The sequence below is a fragment of the Pristiophorus japonicus genome, chromosome 16 (genome assembly GCF_044704955.1).
Source record: "Pristiophorus japonicus isolate sPriJap1 chromosome 16, sPriJap1.hap1, whole genome shotgun sequence".
Lineage (NCBI taxonomy): Eukaryota > Metazoa > Chordata > Chondrichthyes > Pristiophoridae > Pristiophorus > Pristiophorus japonicus.
The window spans coordinates 130,394,303-130,413,939 of NC_091992.1; the positions used below are offsets into that span (position 1 = coordinate 130,394,303).

The window sequence follows — 19,637 nt, forward strand, 5'->3', positions numbered from 1 at the left end:
ACTAGTTTTGATCGCCTGGATGGGTTGGAGAGGAATTTTCCCAGATTTTTTCTCCCTAAGTTGGCCTGGGTTTTTATCTGGTTTTTGCCTCTTCCAGGAGATCACATGGCTCCGGTTGGGGTGGAGTGTAGAATGTTTCAATATAAGGGGTGTCGCGGTTGTGTGAGGCGGACTGGGTGCTCTTTGCCTTTCTGTCATTGTTCGTAGGTTTATATGTAACCTTCAGGGCTGCTGACCGAGGGCCGCGCGGCTGTTTGTCGGCCGGCGCGGACACGATGGGCCGAAATAGCCTCCTTCTGTGCTGTAAATTTCTATGAAGTTGGAGAAAGATTCTGTGCAGAGCAGTGAGTTAGAGGGCTGCTGCCGCCCCTTCTGCCAACCCCAGCTGCCCCCATCCCAGCTCCTTCCCCCTTTACCCTCCCTCCCTCCTTACCTCCCCTCCTTTATCTCCCCTTTACCCTCCCCCCTTTACTATCTTATTTACCCTCCCCTATTTACTATCCCCCTTTACCCCCCTTTACCCCTCCCCCTTCCCCCTTTATTATCCCCTTTACCCTCCCCTATTTACTATCCCCTTTACCTCCTCCTTTTCTATTCCCTCCTTTACCCCTCCCCCTTTACCCTCCCTCCCTCCTTTCCTGTCCCCTTTACCCTCCCCTCCTTTATCTCCCCTTTTACCCTCCCCCCTTTACTATCTCCTTTACCCTCCCTTTACCATTCCCCCTTTACCCCTCCCCCCTTTACCCTCCCCTATTTACTATCCCCCTTTACCTCCTCCTTTACTATTCCCCCTTTACCCTCCCCTATTTACTATCCCCCTTTACTATTCCCCCTTTACTATCCCCTTTACCCTCCCCTATTTACTATCCCCCTTTACTATTCCCCCTTTACTATCCCCTTTACCTTCCCCTATTTACTATCCCCCTTTACTATCCTCCTTTACCATTCCCCCTTTACCCTCTCCCCCCTTTACTACCCCCCCATTACCCTCCCCCCTTTACCTCCTCCTTTACTATCCCCCTTTACCCTCTCCCCCCTTTACTACCCCCCCATTACCCTCCCCCTTTACCTCCTCCTTTACTATCCCCCTTTACTCTCTCCCCCCTTTACTACCCTCCCCCACCATTACCCTTCCTCCTTTACCCCTCCCTCCCCCCTTTACCTGCCCGGCCCAGAGCCCCAGCTCGGAGGGCGCGCTCCGCCGGCAGTGCGCAGGCGCGAGGGGCGGGGCCGAGGGTCAGCCTCCCACAATGCCTTTGGGCGACGCTGACAAGTGGATCCAAGATGGCGCACAAGTAAAGGCAGAGGTTGGTGGCGAGTTGTGTCGGTGGCCGCCCGGCCGCCGCTCCGGGCCTTTTTCTGGGCGGCTCGAAGCCGAGAGGCGGCGGGCAAGAGGCGCGGGGAGGCGGCGGGGGAGCGTGTGGCCGGGCAGGCGGCGGGCCCGAGCTGTCAGTCTGTTGTTGTGTGAGGAGGCGGTGGGGGATGGGGGTGGGCTGGGTCTGCTGGCCGCTCGCTCCCCTCTCGCTGGCAAATCTAATGCCTGGGCCGCCGAGCAGCGCAGGCCCGGCTCACTTTTCACCCCCCCCCCCCCCCCCTTTCCCCCCGCTCCCTTCGCTCGGCGCCGCCGAGTTTGCGAGCGAGCCGAGGTCGGGGGAAAGAGTAGGCCCCGCGCTTGTGGAGGCCAGAGTGTGTAACGTGTAAACAAGCTGAGCAGGAGGCAAGGAGCTCTCCCGTCAGCCTGCACCCCTCTCTGTGTGTCTGTGCTGGGAACACACTGCATCTTCACTACTATAGCTCCGTGTGCTAATAAAACACACCGCTGCTGCTACATATTTCCCCCCTCGTCATTGCCACTAGCTGCACAAGTCAAACTTCAGAGCAAGTAAATAGCGTTTTATGTAAAGTAATGTTTGTCACGCTTGTGCTGTGTAGTTGGTTTAAAAAAAAATCCATATGAAGGCGAACTGTTACACCAAACTATTTTAGTCCTGCTCCACTAACAATATTTTGTCTGAATATTTGTTATGAAGCCGGATTCCATTGCCAATACTGCACATCACTTACTGGCATCCAACAATAACTTTTATCGGCTAAACTCACCTGGTGTTTATAGCTGTCCCCACGAATAAAAGGTTAAAACATTTTTGCTATCCCTTTTCACATTTTTCCAAAAATATATCATGTATTACACTTTAAATATTCAGGATTTTCCAGGCCCTCCTCAGAAGTGCAAAGTTTGAATTTTCTATTGTATTTTTGTCCTGGCTCCTGGATGTTTGAAATTATGCAATTAAAAGTTTTTTTTTTCTCCCATTAGGCAACAAAATTGGCACCATGATATATCAACTGCATTTGTCTTGTTCCTTGGCCATTTTGTTTTTTGTTACATGGCCCAATGCTGAAGGATGAAGTTCTGGGAATATTTTCTCACTTTTATCGGCATGTTCCGAAGCTTGGGTTTAATATAGGTATTTAGGGACTTGTCTTGGCAAGAATAATGAATTCCCATCCCCCTCATCTATTTCTTAGCCCTTTAGATCCAAGTACATTTCGAAGGAGTTATGAGGTGAGGGAGTTCAAGAGGTTGGGGCAAGGTGGTTGCTCCTTCAGCCATCTTGTGGAGTTATCTTCCTCAGCATCTCTGCCTTGCTACCTCCTTTGTCTTGACCATGCTCTTGTCCCCCCTTGACCCTTGTTCTCTCCCTGTGATCCAACCCTCCCACCCCCCCCAAGCTTAGTGTCCACTCACTATCGAACACTCAAGTGCTCTGAGATGTCTCTCCAAAATTGAGTGTTATGGAAATATAACTTAATGCAATACTAATCTGTGATGCAGTAATCCTTTTGCAAAAGAATATAATTTTCATCCAAAATCACTTTTCTGCTACTTTGGTGACATAGTAACAACAACTTATATTTATAATTCAGAGAAGGTTCACTAGGTTCATTCCAGAGATGAGGGGGTTGACTTATAAAGAAAGGTTGAGTAGGTTGGGCCTCTACTCAATGGAATTCAGAAGAATGAGAGGTGATCTTATCGAAACGTATAAATTTATGGGAGGGCTTGACGAGGTGGATGCAGAGAGGATGTTTCCACTGATGGGGGAGACTAGAACTAGAGGGCATAATCTTAGAATTAAGGGGCCACCCATTTAAAACTGATGAGGAATTTCTTCTCTGAGAGTTGTAAATCTGTGGAATTCACTGCCTCAGAGAGCTGTGGAAGCTGGGTCATTGAATAAATTTAAGACAGAGATAGACAGTTTCTTAACCAATAAGGAGGAGCGGGCAGGGAAGTGGAGCTGAGTCCATGATCAGATCAGCCATGATCCTATTAAATGACGGAGTAGGCTCGAGGGGCCGTATGGCCTACTCCTGCTTCTGTTTCTTTGTACTTATATTCTTATATGGTGCTTTTAACACAATAAAATGTCCCTGTGTGCTTTACTTGGAGCATTATGGAAAAAAAGCAACATTTGACGGGAGTTCCTTCTAATACCTCTCTTACTTCCCAGCCCCGCCATTTGTTTTTGTTTTTATTTGAAGGATATTTAATAAAAATATTTTTGAGTGTCTGCATACATGCTGCCAGGTTTACCAGGTTGCTAGTCCAGTGATTTCTTTAATGCCAATTTTCCCATGGCTATTGGTATCTTATTAATAATAAAACCCAATTTAAAAAAAAATCTTTCCACTAGAGAAACCATTTTCAGCATTTAAAAAATAATACTTTACCTGAATTCTGGTCTACACCTACCTAGAGGCTGGTGAAGTGACCTGCATTCATGCTTCTTTTGAATATTGGCCCTTAAACTCGCTAGCTGGAGGTGAGCTTGAGTGGCTGGGGTTGAATTTTTCTTTTTCTTCCTGTTTCTCCATTCCCTACCAAGTCTTTCCTGGCAAAGAACTGATTTGTGCCAGCTTGGTGCTTTCCCTCTACTTTGTGTCAGCCGTGGCTCAGTGGGTAGCACTCTTGCCTCTGAGTCAGAAGGTTGTGGGTTCAAGTTGCACTTCAGAGACTTGAGCGCAAAAATCTAGGCTGACACTCCAACGCAGTACTGAGGGAGCGCTGCACTGTCGGAGGTGCCGTCTTTCGGATGAACTCCTCAGGTGGACGTGAAAGATTCCATGGAATTATTTCAAATAAGAGCATGGGAGCTATTCCCGGTGTCCTGGTCAATATTTATCCCTCAATCAACATTACTAAAAAAACAGATTATCTGGTCATTATCACATTGCTGTTTGTGGGAGCTTGCTGTGTGCAAATTGGCTGCTGTGTTTTCTACATTACAACAGTGGCTACACTTCAGAAGTACTTCATTGGCTGTGAAGTGCTTTGGCATGTCCCGGGGTCATGAAAGGTACTATATAAATGCAAGTCTTCCTTTCTTCCTTCTCGCTTGATGGAACTGTGCGCATGAATGTGTGATGTAGTTCTCTGACACGAAGCATCGTTGCTCCTCTGAACTTGCGGCCACTGAGCTCAAGAATACTGAGGCCAATTATAGTGCCACCCTTGGCACAGACCACAGAATCTGGGACTTCCTCCCTCTGTTTGCCTTCGTACCACATCATGTAGTATATTTACCCATTGAGACACTGGACAGCCACGTACATTTTTCTTTCATGCTTTGTGTCTTCTGGACTTCCCTCCTTCAGTTTCTGGACTGTCATCTCTCTTCCTTTTTTCAAAACCTCCTAAGGAATATTTTCTTTCTACATTACAACAGTGATGATTCTCCAAAAGTACTTCATTATAAAGCGCTTGAGATGTTCTGTGGTCGTGAAAGGTGCTATATAAATCCAAGTCTTTCTTTCTTTGACCATGCTGTCACTATTTGGACAACACCCGTTTCCACTCTTTCCTTGTTTCCTGTCCACTTAAAAAAATAAAAATCACTGCCCTGTAAAGTGCTCTGAGAACTCTCTTTTTGTATGTGTGGAGTGCTATAGTTTGTTGTGCTGATACTCTGCACAATTGCTTTTCTTAATTAAATCCTAATTTAAAACAAAAATCCAGTGTATGAATTGGCATCTTCACATTGAGTCAAAATGTACTACAGAAAATATTTCCATTAGATTTATCTTTTGTAGCCAGTATAGTTTTTAACCTGTATGAGCAAAATGGTGAATGAAGCTGGAATTCTATAGGTGGTGATTTAATTCGATCCCTGGAAAATGTGCTGTGGGATGCAAAGGCCATGTCAGATTTCATCCCCAAGGCTGCCCAGTAGGACATGTGTTTCTGTGAAGCATTTGCCTTTTGACATTCCCAGTGATGTACAGAACTATGCAGAAGACAAGTGACAGTTTAAAGTATGCAGATGGCTGGAATAATTGGCTTCAACATAATTGATGAAGACCAGTTGAAATTTGAAACTAATGGTTTGCTATGGGTCTGTGACTGATAATTCCTTTAGTTGAATTTAAGAAGACACTCAACACAATCAAACTGTCTTAAAAAAATTCTGGAAGCTCCCCTGATTGGCATGGGCGCACTGCCTGGTGTGTTTAGCTATAGACATCAAGATCTCAATTTCTAATTCCCATTTATGCTGAGTTAACTGATTTCAGCTGGGAGGCTGTTGGTGATGCTGCATTTACTCCAAGTGTCTATGGGCTCAGGAATGGAAAAATCAGCCAGATTTTTTGCTTATTGGTGTCCAATTTCTCCTGTCGGAAATTACACATGGAATGATGCCCAATTAGAACTGGATCAAAGTGAACTTTGATGCCTTCCAATGGTCAAATAGGAAATTAAGGAAAAAGAATTGCAAAAAATGTTTGTTACTGCAGGTATAATTTTCACAAATTACTGTCTCATTGAACAAGGGGTGCTGCTTTGAATCTAGTGTAACGTATAACGTGCGTTGTTTTGGCAGAGTTTGTGGATTTATTTTTAAGCGTATATTTTTCCTAATGGGGTTAGAACATCTTCCTCATCTGTTCTTTGTTTCCTAGTTGTTCCCCCTCTCTTCCTCCTCCACTTTCTCTCTCCACCGGCGGATCTGCCTTTCTTTCCCGATCTCCCTTATTTTGGCTCATGTTGCGCGTTACAGCACATTACAGCTAAGACAACAATCCCTGGAGCTTTCTCTTTGAATGCCACTTGGCTGATAACGTTAACTGTTGTCAGTTCATTTGGTTGTTTGATGTACTTACGGTGGCAGTTGAGACTCTGTGTTCTCTACCCCTTTTGCCTATGTTGCTGCCTTCATGTTGACAATCCTGTTAATGGTGCTAACTGTTAGGGTTGAGGATTTTCGAACGCTCCTTCCACTTCTGATGTATTACAATTATCTGTGCGTTTTAGTACAGGCACAAACTCATTACATTCTGGGTAGCTTATTAAGTTTTGGTTATATATATTTAGTTCGGTCTTGGAGTTTAATATCTGCAACTGTTAATTTTAAACTATAAAAAAATTATGCCCTCTTTCTAATCCCCCCTGGGTATTGGTTCCTTGCTGAGGTAAAGTCCTATGAATGCTGGTAGCTCACCAGCAAGTGGTGGTATTTGAGTGTGAGTCTTTATAGTGAGTGTCACAACAGGTTAGTCGACCATTGAGAGCATTGAAGCCGAGCCTTTACCCTGTCTTTACCCGGTGTCCATATGGGCATTTCCATCTGGGGTCACTGGATTGCAGCATGAGTGGCAAGCCTCTCATTTTTGCCACCCCTCTCTAACCCAGGGGCAATGCCCTTGCAGCTGCCCTGGCTGTGATCAATGAAATCCGTGCAGGCTGAGGATCAAAGCTGAGACCTTCTATGTCCCTTTTGCTCAGCTACTCATTGGATGCACTTGTTCAGTCATTGACACAGTAAGACTATTTTTGTTGACTGTGTGTTCAGTTTTGAAATCTCTGCCAGTGTTTTTCTTGTGTCTGCACCTGAAGACCAAACTCCCAGGTGTTCTACGCTGACACAGGTCTGACATGCACAAGTCAAAATTAATGCCTTCCGAGCAATCCTTTGCCTTTGTTCTAATGTTGTCATTATGTGGCCTTATTAAAGGTATTCGGATTGAACAAAGGTAGCTGAGTGTGAATTGTTTTCTTTTGTTTGCTTTTGAAGTAAGATATGTATTACAAACTGGATGGTAAATCTTCAGTGTGTTACCATAAAGGTCGTGTGGGTGTGTTACAGTAAGTACACAGTGCAGATTAGAGATTTATACTGAAGTTAGTGCAGCATAATTCAGTGTTCGTAGGATTTTAGCCATGTATAATACTGAGCAAGTGAAACTTTGAGCTGTGTGGAACTTCCAGCATTGGATTTTATTCTTACAAAATGTAGGTTTTATCTGGAGTGAAAATTATAAACTATATTATAGTGATATGTGGGTTTTGGGTTCAAGTCCCACTCCAGGGACTTGAGCAGAAAGATCTAGGCCAACATTCCAGTGCAGGGCTGAGGGAGTGCTGCATTGCCAGAGGTGCCGTCTTTCGGATGAGACATTAAACCGAGGCCCCGTCTGTCCCCTCAGGTGGCCGTAAAAGATCCTATGGCCACTATTTCGAAGCAGAGCAGGGAAGTTCTCCCCGGTGTCCTGGCCAATATTTATCCCTCAATCAACATCTCAAAAACAGATTATCGGGTCATTATCACATTGCTGTTTGTGGGAGCTTGCTGTGCACAAATTGGCTACCGCGTTTCCTACATTACAACAGTGACTATACACCAAAAGTACTTAATTGGCTGTAAAGCGCTTTGGGATATCCTAAGATTGTGAAAGGTGCTATATAAATGCAAGTCTTTTTATATGAAATATATTGGTTAAAGGCAGGCAGCGATAATGGAGCAAGCTTCACCCATAAAGTGTTTTGCACCACATTAAAATCTGTTGTCTTAAGTTTAATTTTACTTGCAGCATATTGATACTATATTAATTATGCTTTAGACAGTACTGTAATTTCACCAAATCCTTGCAGAAAACTAATGTATTTGGTGAATAAATGTTAAACTGGTTAATAATCTCCATGCTTTTAACATCTTCTGGTGTTTTAGTGTTTACTAAGTGAAAGTGTATGAATGTTTCAGCTAACTTTTTATTTGATCCATCTGAGCTTGGTGATCATGCACAACTATCTGTTTTGTATGACCTATTGCTGGCTCTCAAAAAAAACTGGCCAGCTGAATAGTGGAAATGATCAAAATTGTCCCACAGGAGCAGTCCTCATGCTCCAACAGTCGCTCACTGTTGCCAAGTTTAGATTGAACGTTGTATGTTTGTGTTTGTGCACTTCTCTGTGAATTTCTGGAAAATTCTCAAGTGTGCAAACTCTCTCTCTGCCTGTTGAAACGAATTACTTCAATACACTTTTTTGAAATCGGACTATAGCTGATGGGTCCAAAAGCAAATAAAAATGACATCACCGGGATGGTGTATTAATAACTGTAATTTGAGCTGCAGTCTTTGCCAGTGTTTGACAGCTGAGTGGAAAATGCAGCTTTTATAAAAAAAATGGTTTTCAGACTGATAGTGGTGAGAATGATTGATCCCAGTTGGTGCATTGCTGGTCAGATATGTGCAATCTTATTCAGCTTCTGTGCTCTTCCCCAGCATCTGTTCTAAGTTTTGGAATTCTGTATATAATTTGTAAAGAGCATCCTTAAATAATGCTCCTTTCCTGTAGTTTACTTTTCATCCAAGAAGGTTTTGTATAGTTAGAACCTGGTTCACATACTTTATTTAAAAAAAATAATTTTCCTGTCCCTCTGCTGAAGGAATTGAGTGCCTCATACTGGCGTATAGTTTCAGAATGCTAGCAGCCTTCCAGTACCTCGCTGAAGCGAATGAGGTGAGCCAATGGGTATGAGAACATCGTAACTGAGTCTGACCCTGTCCTCACCCAATGCCCACAAGTGTGGATTTCCGACTCGCTAATGAAGCAGATTCCACTTTGGCTTGGTATCGGAGGGCTGTTGCCGCTTGTGGAACTCTGTGCTAGCATGAGTTGGGGGTTTTCAGGGGAGAAGGGGTGAAAAATATTAGGTGGCATTTATCGAACAACTCTTGTGATTAATCTGCTGCAAAATCAATATTGAAGTGAAAACCATTTAGTTTCATTGGTTAGATATAAGTATTGTTGAAGTTACAGTAGGTAGATATTGGACCAGATCGAAATTACATGTTGCTTCACATCAGTTTCATCCTGTTGTAACATTAAAAAAAATCCATCATAAGTTTTACACATTCAATGTGTGAAGTGGCAAGTGAGGTTTACTCCAACATAAGCCAGTGCGGCGATATAATGTTTACATGCAATTCACTTGTATAATGTTTACATCCAATTTACTTATAAAATGTTTACACGCAAGTTACAAAACTAATCATGAAGCTGTCAAATTATCATAAAAACCCAAGTGGTTCACCAATGTCCTTCAGGGAAAGAAACCTGTTGTCTTTACCCAGTCTGGCCTATGTTTGACTCCGTGGCTGATTTAATTGCTCTCTGAAGTGGCCTAGCAAAGCCGTATCAAACCAATACAAAGAACTCATGGTTCAAGAAGAAAATCATCGACCACCACCCACCTCAAGGCAGGCGCCCCGGTTAGGGCAATAAATTCTGCCCTCGTGATGCCCACATCACGAGAATGAATTTTAAAACTTCTGACAGTAAATGTAACTAATGCCACCACTGTACCTTTTGACGCTGGTTTTGTGATTTTTGGCAGGCTCGTGCTAAAAGGGCAATCTGCTCTTTTGCCAGTATCGGCCGGTGTTGCTGCAAAGAGTTAGTCTTCCCTCATACTGAGCCAGTAGGTACACTGTAAATGTGTGGCTTAGAATGGTCAGTGCAAAGCTACTTTACTTTTGGAATTATAGTTGTATATTCTTCAAAATTGGCCCTCTTGTGTCATTATTGGCGCTTTATGACCAGGGCTTTCTGCTTGTGCTCTTGCCATGTATTTCCTCCCGTTCATTTTCATGGACAGGAACATTTCAGACAGGCTGGCAAGTGAAACTCTGGTCCATCTGTTCACTAGAATCTTGCTGTAGAACACTCGGACCACGTGAGCTCGAGGGGGATGGTTGCAAAAACATATCTGTTTTATGAGTGTTTGGTATCTTGGGCTTAAAAGACATTGCTAGGCCAAAAAGAGTACATTTTACAGTGGATCATGGTGAGTGTGACTGGTTCACTGGACCTTTCAACACATTTGAACATGAGCATATATTTGCTATGTTGTGCTTGCTTGCACCTTAAAGCTGTCCATGGTGGCTGTCTAGATAGTGCGTCTTGGTGAATGTGTGTCTAAGGTGAAGTAGGTTTGTGTTTAGCAACTGTTTCATTGGCAAACTGGTGCAAATGTTGAACAAATTCGATATGGGAAATATTGCTGCATGAGTAATTTAAGAAACCTGCCAAAAGGATGAAGTCAGCAGTGAAATAGTCACATCATTTGTTGCTTCCCTGTAATGTAATGAAATTTGGATTACAGTTTTTTTTGGTGTAATTAAGCTCTATTGTAAGGATGATAGAAACATAGAAATTTACAGTGCAGAAAGAGACCATTTCGGTCCATCGTGTCCGCGCAGGCGACAAAGAGCCACATGGCCCTTGGTCAGCAGCCCTAAAGGTTACATATAAACCTATGAACAATGACGGAAAGACAGAGCACCTAGCCCAATCAATCCGCTTCACCACAACTGCGACACCCCTTATACTAAAACATTCTACACTCCACCTCAACCGGAGCCATGTGATCCCCTGGGAGAGGCAAAAACCAGATGATAACCCAGGCCAATTTAGGGAGAAAAAAATCTGGGAAAATTCCTCTCTGACCCATCCAAGCGATCGAAACTAGTCCAGGAGATCACCCTGGCCGTTTTCTATTCCCTGCAGTACTTACCATTAGATCTGCTCCGTCCAACAAAAGATCATCCAGTCTAATCCCAATTACCAGCTCTAGGTCTATAACCCTGCAGGTTACTGCACTTCAAGTGCCCATCCAACCATCTCTCTTGTCTGTGTCCACATTGACTGTATTCTGAATTAAGTGTTTACAAAGTTTACACTGACTTCTGTTGTACATGTATCTATTGAAAGCAGTGAATTGGGGAAATAGATGGTTATAATTCAGTCTTCCCAACACTTTTGTGCGCGCCACAAAAGGACTGTTTCCATCCAGTGAGTTAAGCCACATTTATGCATGTCCTGAATGGAGCAGGATCAACAATTACACTTTTAGCAAAGGATTACGCATGGAACATCACATGGACTGCCGCCATGCTCTACTGTAACTATCGCACTGTCAGACTATTACATTTTGGCTAAAACTAATAGATTTATTTACAAATAAGACAATTGCACAGAAACCGAAGAATACAGCAAGAGACAAAATATGTTAATTGTTTTAAAATTGTACAAGTCGAAAAGATTAGTTTTTTCAGTAGACATTGACTGTTTCTGATATCATCATCATTGGCAGTCCCTTGAAATCGAGGAAGACTTGCTTCCACTCTAAAAGTGAGTTCTCCAGTTACTATACAGTCCAATATGGGAATTACAGTCTCTGTCACAGGTGGGACAGACAGTCGTTGGAGGAAAAGGTGGGTGGGACTGGTTTGCCACATGCTCCTTCCGCTGCCTGCGCTTGGTTTCTGCATGCTCTTGGCGACGAGACTCGAGGTGCTCAGCGCCCTCCCGGATGCTCTTCCTCCACTTAGGGTGTCATTGGCCAGGGACTCCCAGGTGTCAATGGGGATGTTGCACTTTATCAAGGAGGCTTTGAGGGTGTCCTTGAAACGTTTCCTCTGCCCACCTGGGGATCGCTTGCCGTTTAGGAGTTCTGAGTAGAGTGCTGGCTTTGGGAGTCTTGTGTCTTGTGTCAGGCATGCGGATGATGTGGCCCGCTCAACGGAGCTGGTTGAGTGTGGTCAGTGCATCAATGTTGGCCCGATCGAGAACACAGACATTGGTGTGTCTATCCTCCCAGGGAATTTGCAGGATCTTACGGAGACATTGTTGATATTTATCCAGCGATTTGAAGTGTCTACTATCATATCATCATAGGCAGTCCCTTGGGATCGAGGCAGACTTGCTTCCACTCTTAGCATGAGTTCTTAGGTGGCTGTACAGTCCAATACGAGAACCACAGTTTCTGTCTCGGGTGGGACAGATAGTCGTTGAGGGAAAGGGTGGGCAGGGAGCCTCGTCTGCCGCACGCTCCTTCCGCTGCCTGCGCTTGATTTCTGCATGCTACTATATTATGTGGGTGATGACGTCACAGACCCTTTCTTAGCTCTGTCGTGGATCACACAGTGAGAAGCAGGGAACTGAAGATTGCAGGAAAACCCTATGGGTAAAACGCAGTTTTCTGGGACTCCCAGGATGAATTCCACCTGAAGATGAAATTGATACTCAGTGGTCAGGCAGTTAACATTGTTACAGATGTTTAAACTGAACACATTAAGAATATAAGAAATAGGAGCAGGGGTAGGCTATTTGGTCCCCTGAGCCTGCTCTGCCATTCAATATCATGGCTGATCTGATCTTGGACTCAGCTCCACTTCCCTACCCGTTCCCCATAACCCTTTACTCCCTTATCGCTCAAAAATCTGTCTATCTCCGCCTTAAATATATTCAATGACCCAGCCTCCACAGTTCTCTAGGGCAGAGAATTCTATACATTTACAACCCTTAGAGAAGAAATTTCTCCTCATCTCAATTTTAAATGGGCGGCCCCTTATTCTGAGACTATGTCCCCTAGTTTTAGTTTCCCCTATGAGTGGAAATATCCTCTCTGCATCCACCTTGTCGAGCCCCCTCATTATCTTATCTTTCGATAAGATCACTCCAATGTGTATAGGCTCAACCTATCCTCATAAGTCAACCCCTCATCTCGGGAATCAACCGAGTGAACCTTCTCTGAACTGTCTTCCCGTTGAAATGTCCCAAATAGATCAGGTTTGAGATAGTAAATTAGTCTGTTTCTTCCAGTCAGCCAACTTCTCCCATTCATCTTCTCTTGCAATTAACCTCTGAATTCGGCATCAAAACAAGGGAAATCAGCTTTGCCAGATAATTCCTTGAAATGTGGATATTTCTAGGTCATTTTCGTGTATAGACTATCCAGGTCACTGGGACAAATAGTGTCCCACCTGCAGCTAACTGAGGCCAATTTTTAATCCCCATTACTTCGCGTGTCTAAAGTCAGATACAAAGCAGCTATTTTAAATATTTTGACATGCAAGGAATTTCTGGTTCTATGAATAGATAATCAATTCATGTCGGAAAATCAGCAATCTTTAGTGTGGTATTTTCTCGTGTGAGGATGCACTTTACTTCTCCCTAGAGTAGTAGTATTGAGATGGGTAATTGTCTTTTGGGAAAGTATGGTATAAATCCATATTCTTCCATGACATGGCAAAGCATGTTAGCACTCAAATGTACGACAGAACAAAGCATTCTTATTTTCTCTTTTAGATGGCAGTAAGGGTCTCACGACATCATTTACTTTTCTTTGCCGGAGTAGGTGCGTTGTTGACCTCCTCCCAGCTGGGGGTAACAAGATTGCTTAATGTACACTGATGACACCCAGCTCAAACTCATCACCACTTCTTGCAACCCTTTCACTGTCTGATTTGTCACGCTGCTTATCTGACATCCAATCCTAGAGGAGCAGAACTTTCCTAAATATTGGGAAGATCAAAGCCATTCTTTTCAGTCCCCACCACAAATTCTGTTTCCCAGCCACTGCGCCATCCCACTCCCGACAACAACCACAACAATTTATATTTATATAGTGTCTTTAACATAATAAAACGTTCACTGGAGCGTTATCAAATGAAGTTTGACACTGAGCCACATGAGATATTAGAGCAGATGACCAAAAGCTTGGCCAAAGAGGCAGTGAACCTTCTCTGAACAGCCTCCAATGCAAGTATATCCTTCCTTAAATACGGAGACGAAAACTGTACGCAGTACTCTAGGTGTGGTCTCACCAATACCCTGTACGGTTGTAGCAGGACTTCTCTGCTTTTGTACTCGATCCCCCTTGCAATAAAGGCCAACATTCCATTTGCCTTCCTGATCACTTGCTGTACCTGCATACTAACTTTTTGTGTTTCATGCACAAGGACTCCCAGGTCCCTCTGTACTGCAGCATTTTGCAATTTTTTTCCACTTAAATTATAATTTGCTTTTTTATTATTTCTGGCCAAGTGGCTAACCTCACATTTTCCCACATTATACTCCATCTGCCAAATTTTTGCCCACTCACTTAGCCTGTCTATATCCCTTTGCAGATTTTTTGTGTCCTCCTCACAATTTGCTGTCCCCACCCATCTTTGTATCGTCAGCCAACTTGGTATAGATTGTAAATAATTGAGGCCCCAGCACCGATCCCTGTGGCACCCCACTAATTACTGTTTGCCAACCGAAAAATGACCCATTTATCCCGACTCTCTGTTTTCTGTTAGTTAGCCAATCCTTTATCCATGCTAATATATTACCCCCAACCCCGTGAACTTCTATCTTGTGCATCAACCTTTTATGTGGCACCTTATCGAATACCTTCTGGAAATCCAAAGACACCAATCCACTGGTTCCCCCCTTATCCATCCTGCTCGTTACATCCTCAAAGAACTCCAGCAAATTTGTCAAATCTGATTTCCCTTTCATAAAACCATGCTGACTCTCTGCTTGATTGAATCATGCTTTTCCAAATGTCCTGCTACTGCTTCCTTAATAATGGACTCCAGCATTTTCCCAACGACAGATGTTAGCTAACTGGTCTGTAGTTTCCTGTTTTTTGTCTGTCTTTTTAAAATAAGGGCATTACATTTGTGGTTTTCCAATCCGCTGGAACTGCCCCAGAATCCAGGGAATTTTGGTAGATTACAACCAATGCATCCACTATCTCTGCGGCCACTTCTTTTAAGACCCTAGGATGTAAGCCATCAGGTCTAGGGGACTTGTCCACCTTTAGTCCCATTATTTTACCGAGTACTACTTCATTAATGATAGTTGATAGTATTAAGTTCCTCCCTCCCTATAACTCCTTGAGTATCCACTATTGGGAAGACCGCCTACTTCCACCTCCAGAACATCACCCGTCTCTGCCACTGCCCCAGTTCATCTGTTGCTGGAACTCTCATCCATGCCTTTACCTCTAGACTGACTATTCCAATGTGCTCCTGGCCCGTCTCCCATCTTCCAGCCTCCATAAACCTGAGCGCATCCAAAACTCTGCTGCCCATATCCTAATTCGCACCAAGTCCTGTTCACCCATCACCGCTGTGCTTGCTGACTGACATTGGTTCCCGGTCTGGCAATGCCTTGAATTTAAAATTCTCATCCTTGTTTTCAAATCCCTCCATGGCCTCGTCCCTCCCTATCTCTCTAACTTTCTTCAGCTCTACAACCCACCAAGATCTCGGCACTCCTCCAATTCTGGCCTCTTGCACATCCCTGATTTTAATCATGCCACCATTGGTGGCTGTGTTTTCTGGGCCCTAAGCTCTGTAATTCTTCCCCCCTTTAGCCTCTCCGCCTCTCTAGCTCTCCTCGTTTAAGATGTTCTTTAAAACCTACCTCTTCGACGAAGTTGTCCTAATATCTCTATATAGATCAGTGTCAAATTTTGTTTGACAACGCTCCTGTGAAGTGCCTTGGGATGTTTTATTTAAAGGTGCTATATAAATGCAAGTTTTTGTTGACTGCTGTGTCCTCATCTCCTTCACATGAGGTGGATGAGACAATTAACTCTTCTGACATACAGTCTTCATACATGGTGATTCCTGATCGCAGTTTGCATTTATTGGTAACGTAAATGGTAACAATGAACTGTCTTGTTGTAATAAGATTGTATTCTGCTTATATCCAGATATTTCATTACTTTGAGATGTTTATAATCTGATAATCCTTACGACTTTATGGTTCTTTAAAGCTTTCCATTTGTGATAATTTGGATAAAATGGAGTTTTAAAGTGGAAATGTAACAACAAAATACACAATATCCCAATGGATAAAACAGATTGGTTTTCTTAACAGCATCCAAATGAACTATTCTGCGCATTAAGGTAATCCCTCATTTTACCATTACTTTAATTTATATTTTGCTTCGCAATATTGGCTTTAGGGTCATTTAATGTTTCAACTCTTGTCAGTTGATTTGTAGCAGTAATTCCATTAATTAAATCGGTCGGTTGAGATTGTTACACGGGTCTCGACCAATGTCTTGACTCGCTGTATGTAATAAAATTCTGTTGTAATTTTGGTTTTGCTTTCTAAAAGCCGTGGACAAAAGTGGGCTTCGTAATGAAAATGGAGAAGATGTAAATCCCTCTCCTGTATTGTAAATGTATTGCCAGGGTGGCTCAGCATGGCAAGCAGGCGACTAGTTCTGATGCATGGAAATATAGCTTGTTAAATGTCCTGCATTCTTTGACATACCCCTTTTAATCTAATATGTAAAAGTGTGCTAACTATGGCAAAGTGTTGTACGTCCACCTACATTGAGTTGGTTTTTAAGCTTGTTTGTTTTTAGTTGGCAAGTGTTGCCAGTTCTTGGCTGCCCTCCCAGTGCAGCGCCATTGGCTTTAATGACCCATTTGGATTGGGAGGGAGAGAGGAAGAAAGGTAACTAAAATGATCTGGTTCCATCCAGCAGAAGTGCACTATTGATCAGGAAGCACCATTTTGATAACAGGCATAGAGACTGCCCCAGGCTCCTGCTTTAATGTGTTAGTAGTTTTTAAAATTCATTCTCGGGATAAGGGCATTGCTAGCAAGTTTTAATTCCCATCCCTTGGTGCCCTTGAGCCTTGTTCTTGAACTGCTGCAGCCCTGTGGTGAAGGTACTCTGAGTGAAACACCATCACTAAAACAGATTATCTGGTTACTATCACATTGCTGTTTGTGGGAGCTTGCTGTGTGCAAAATGGCTGCCGCGTTTCCTACATTACAACAGTGACTACACTTTAAAAGGTACTTCATTGGCTGTAAAGCGCTTTGGGACATCCGGTAGTAGTGAAAGGCTCTATTTAAATGGAAGACTTTTTTACTTTCACAATGCTGTTAGGTAGGGACTTCCAAGATTTTGACCTAGCGGCAATGAAGGAATGGCGATATGTATCTGCCAGAATGATGTGTGATTTGGAGGGGAACTTGGAGGTAATGATGTATCCATGTACTTGCTGCCCTTCTAGGTGATGGGGGTCGCAGGTTTGGGAGATGTTGGCAAAGAAGCCTTGGCGAGTTGCTGCAGTGCATTCTTTAAATAGTAAACACTGCAGCCACAGTGTGCCGGACGTGCAGGGAGTGGATGTTTAAGGTGGTGGATGGACTGCTGATCAAGTGAACTACTTTGCCATGAATGATGTTGAGCTTCTTGACTGTTGCGGCTGTACCCATCCAGGCAAGAGGACAATATTCCATCACACTCCTAACTTGTGCCTTGTAGGTGGTGGAGACTTTGGGGAATAAGGAAGTGAGCCACTCGCTACAGGTTACCCACCCACTGACTTGCTCTGGTAGCCATGGAATTTATGTGGCTGGTTCAGTTGAGCTTATGGTCAGTGGCGACCTCCAGGAAGTTGGTGGTGGTGGGGGAAGAAAGTTAGTTTGATTAAAGCTTCCTCTTGGTGCATGCTTTCTTCTTTCGAATGTCATCCTGGTTTATCTGGTAGTACTCTTGCTTTAGAATTGATGGCTGTCGGGTCAAGCACCACAGTTGTGGAGGAGGATTGAAGCTGATAATAGCAACAACTACTTTTATTTATATAGTGCCTTTAACGTAATGAAACATCCCAAGGCGCTTCACAGGAGTGTTATAAGATAAAAATTTGACACCGGGCCATATACGCAGAAATTATGGCAGGAAAGCTTGGTCAAAGAGGTAGATTTTAAGGAGCATCTCGAAGGAGAAAAGAGAGGTGGAGGTGTTTAGGCAGGGAGTTCCAGAGCTTAGGGCCTAGGCAACAGAAGGCATGGCCACTGATGGTTGAACGATGGTAATCAGGGATGCTTGAGGGCAGAATTAGAGAAGAGCAGACATCATGGGGGTTGTGAGGCTGAAGGAGATTACAGAGATAGGGAGGGGCGAGGCCATGGAGGGATTTGAAAACAAGGATGAGAATTTTGAAATCGAGACGTTGCTTAACTGGGAGCCAATGTAGGTCAGCGAGCACAGGGGTGATAGGTGAGCGGGACTTGGTGCGAGTTAGGACACAGAGAGTCGAGTTTGGCATCACCTTTAGTTTACGTAGGGTAGAATGTGGGAGGCCAGCCAGGAGTGCGTTGGAATAGTCAAGTCTAGAGTTAACAAAGGCGTGGATGAGGGCTTCAGCAGCAGATGAGCTGAGGCAAGGGCTGAGACGGGCGATGCTATGGAGGTGGAAATAGGCGGTCGAAAGGCGGTGAAAGTCTGGGTTTGGGACAAGAAGGGAGAACAGGATTAATAAAACTGTTGTAATAGAAGTGGAAGCCTTGGATGAAATAAATAGATAAAATATTATCACAGGAGAAAGAGATATAGAGGTTATGAAGTTGAGAGATTAAAAAGTGAGACAAATAGAAGAGGCAAGGGATACAAAATAATAAATGAGAAAACCAGGAAAAAGAATAAGGAATAACGTTCCAAGAAATTGGAGTCAGGATTCAGTGGTATGGACGTAAATGCACAAAGCATTCAAAATAAAATTGGAGAGTTAGAAACAATAACTGCAGAGCTATTCTGGAGATGTGGCTTATGTTTAGATATGACCGGGGAACCTAATATTCTTTGTTACAATATTTCTGAGCAATAGGGACGGGAAAGAAAGGGAGTGTGATGGCAGTGTCAGTAAAGGATTCTGTTCCAGTGCTAGAATGTTAAGATGTCTGGTGGGGGTGCATTAAGATATTCCACATGGATAGAGTTTTTTTTAAAGTAGGAAGGGAAATCCTTCAAACACGAGATGTAATAGAGGGGAAATTGCAAGACAGTTTAGAGAGATAAGCAAGAATAATAGGGCAATAATATTGAATGATTTAAAAAAAAATTATCCTGAGGTAGACGGATAAAATGTGGTCATGGTGGCGAATGCTTATTAGAATGAATCTCGGGCTGCTTTGTAGCTCAGTATGTTTCGAGTCCACTGAGGAAAGAAGCATTGATTGATTTAGTTCTGGGAAATGAAGTGGGGCAAATAACTGATGAGAACGCAAGAAATAGGAGCCTGGAGTAGGCCATAGAAACATAGAAACATAGAAAATAGGTGCAGGAGTAGGCCATTCGGCCCTTCTAGCCTGCACCGCCATTCAATGAGTTCATGGCTGAACATTCAACTTCAGTACCCCATTCCTGCTTTCTCGCCATACCCCATTTGACCCCTCAAGCCTGCTCTGCCATTTAATAAGATCATGGCTGACCTGATCATAGTTCCACTTCCCTGCCCGCTCCCCATACCCCTTTATTCCCTTATCGCTCAAAAATCTGTCTCTTTCTGCCTTAAATATATTCAATGACCCAGCCTCCACAGCTCTCTGAGGCAGAGAATTCCACAGATTTACAACCCTCCGAGAGAAGAAATTTCTCCTCGTCTCAGTTTTAAATGGGCAGCCCCTTATTCTGAGACTATGCCCCCTAGTTTTAGTTTCCCCCATGAGTGGAAATAAACTCTCTGCATCCATTTTGTCCAACCCTCAC

General features: G+C 43.6%; 1 protein-coding gene across 3 annotated transcripts in view; it reads left to right on the forward strand.

Annotated features, from left to right (window-relative positions):
- The first annotated feature begins 1,260 nt into the window (after nucleotides 1–1,260).
- The window catches only part of helz (helicase with zinc finger), a 295,601-nt gene continuing 277,224 nt past the window's right edge, over nucleotides 1,261–19,637 (forward strand). For all 3 annotated transcript variants that reach the window (XM_070857885.1, XM_070857888.1, XM_070857887.1), the window contains exon 1: nucleotides 1,261–1,307. The gene's annotated coding sequence lies outside the window, so the exon portion shown is untranslated. The remainder of the gene's footprint in view (nucleotides 1,308–19,637) is intronic.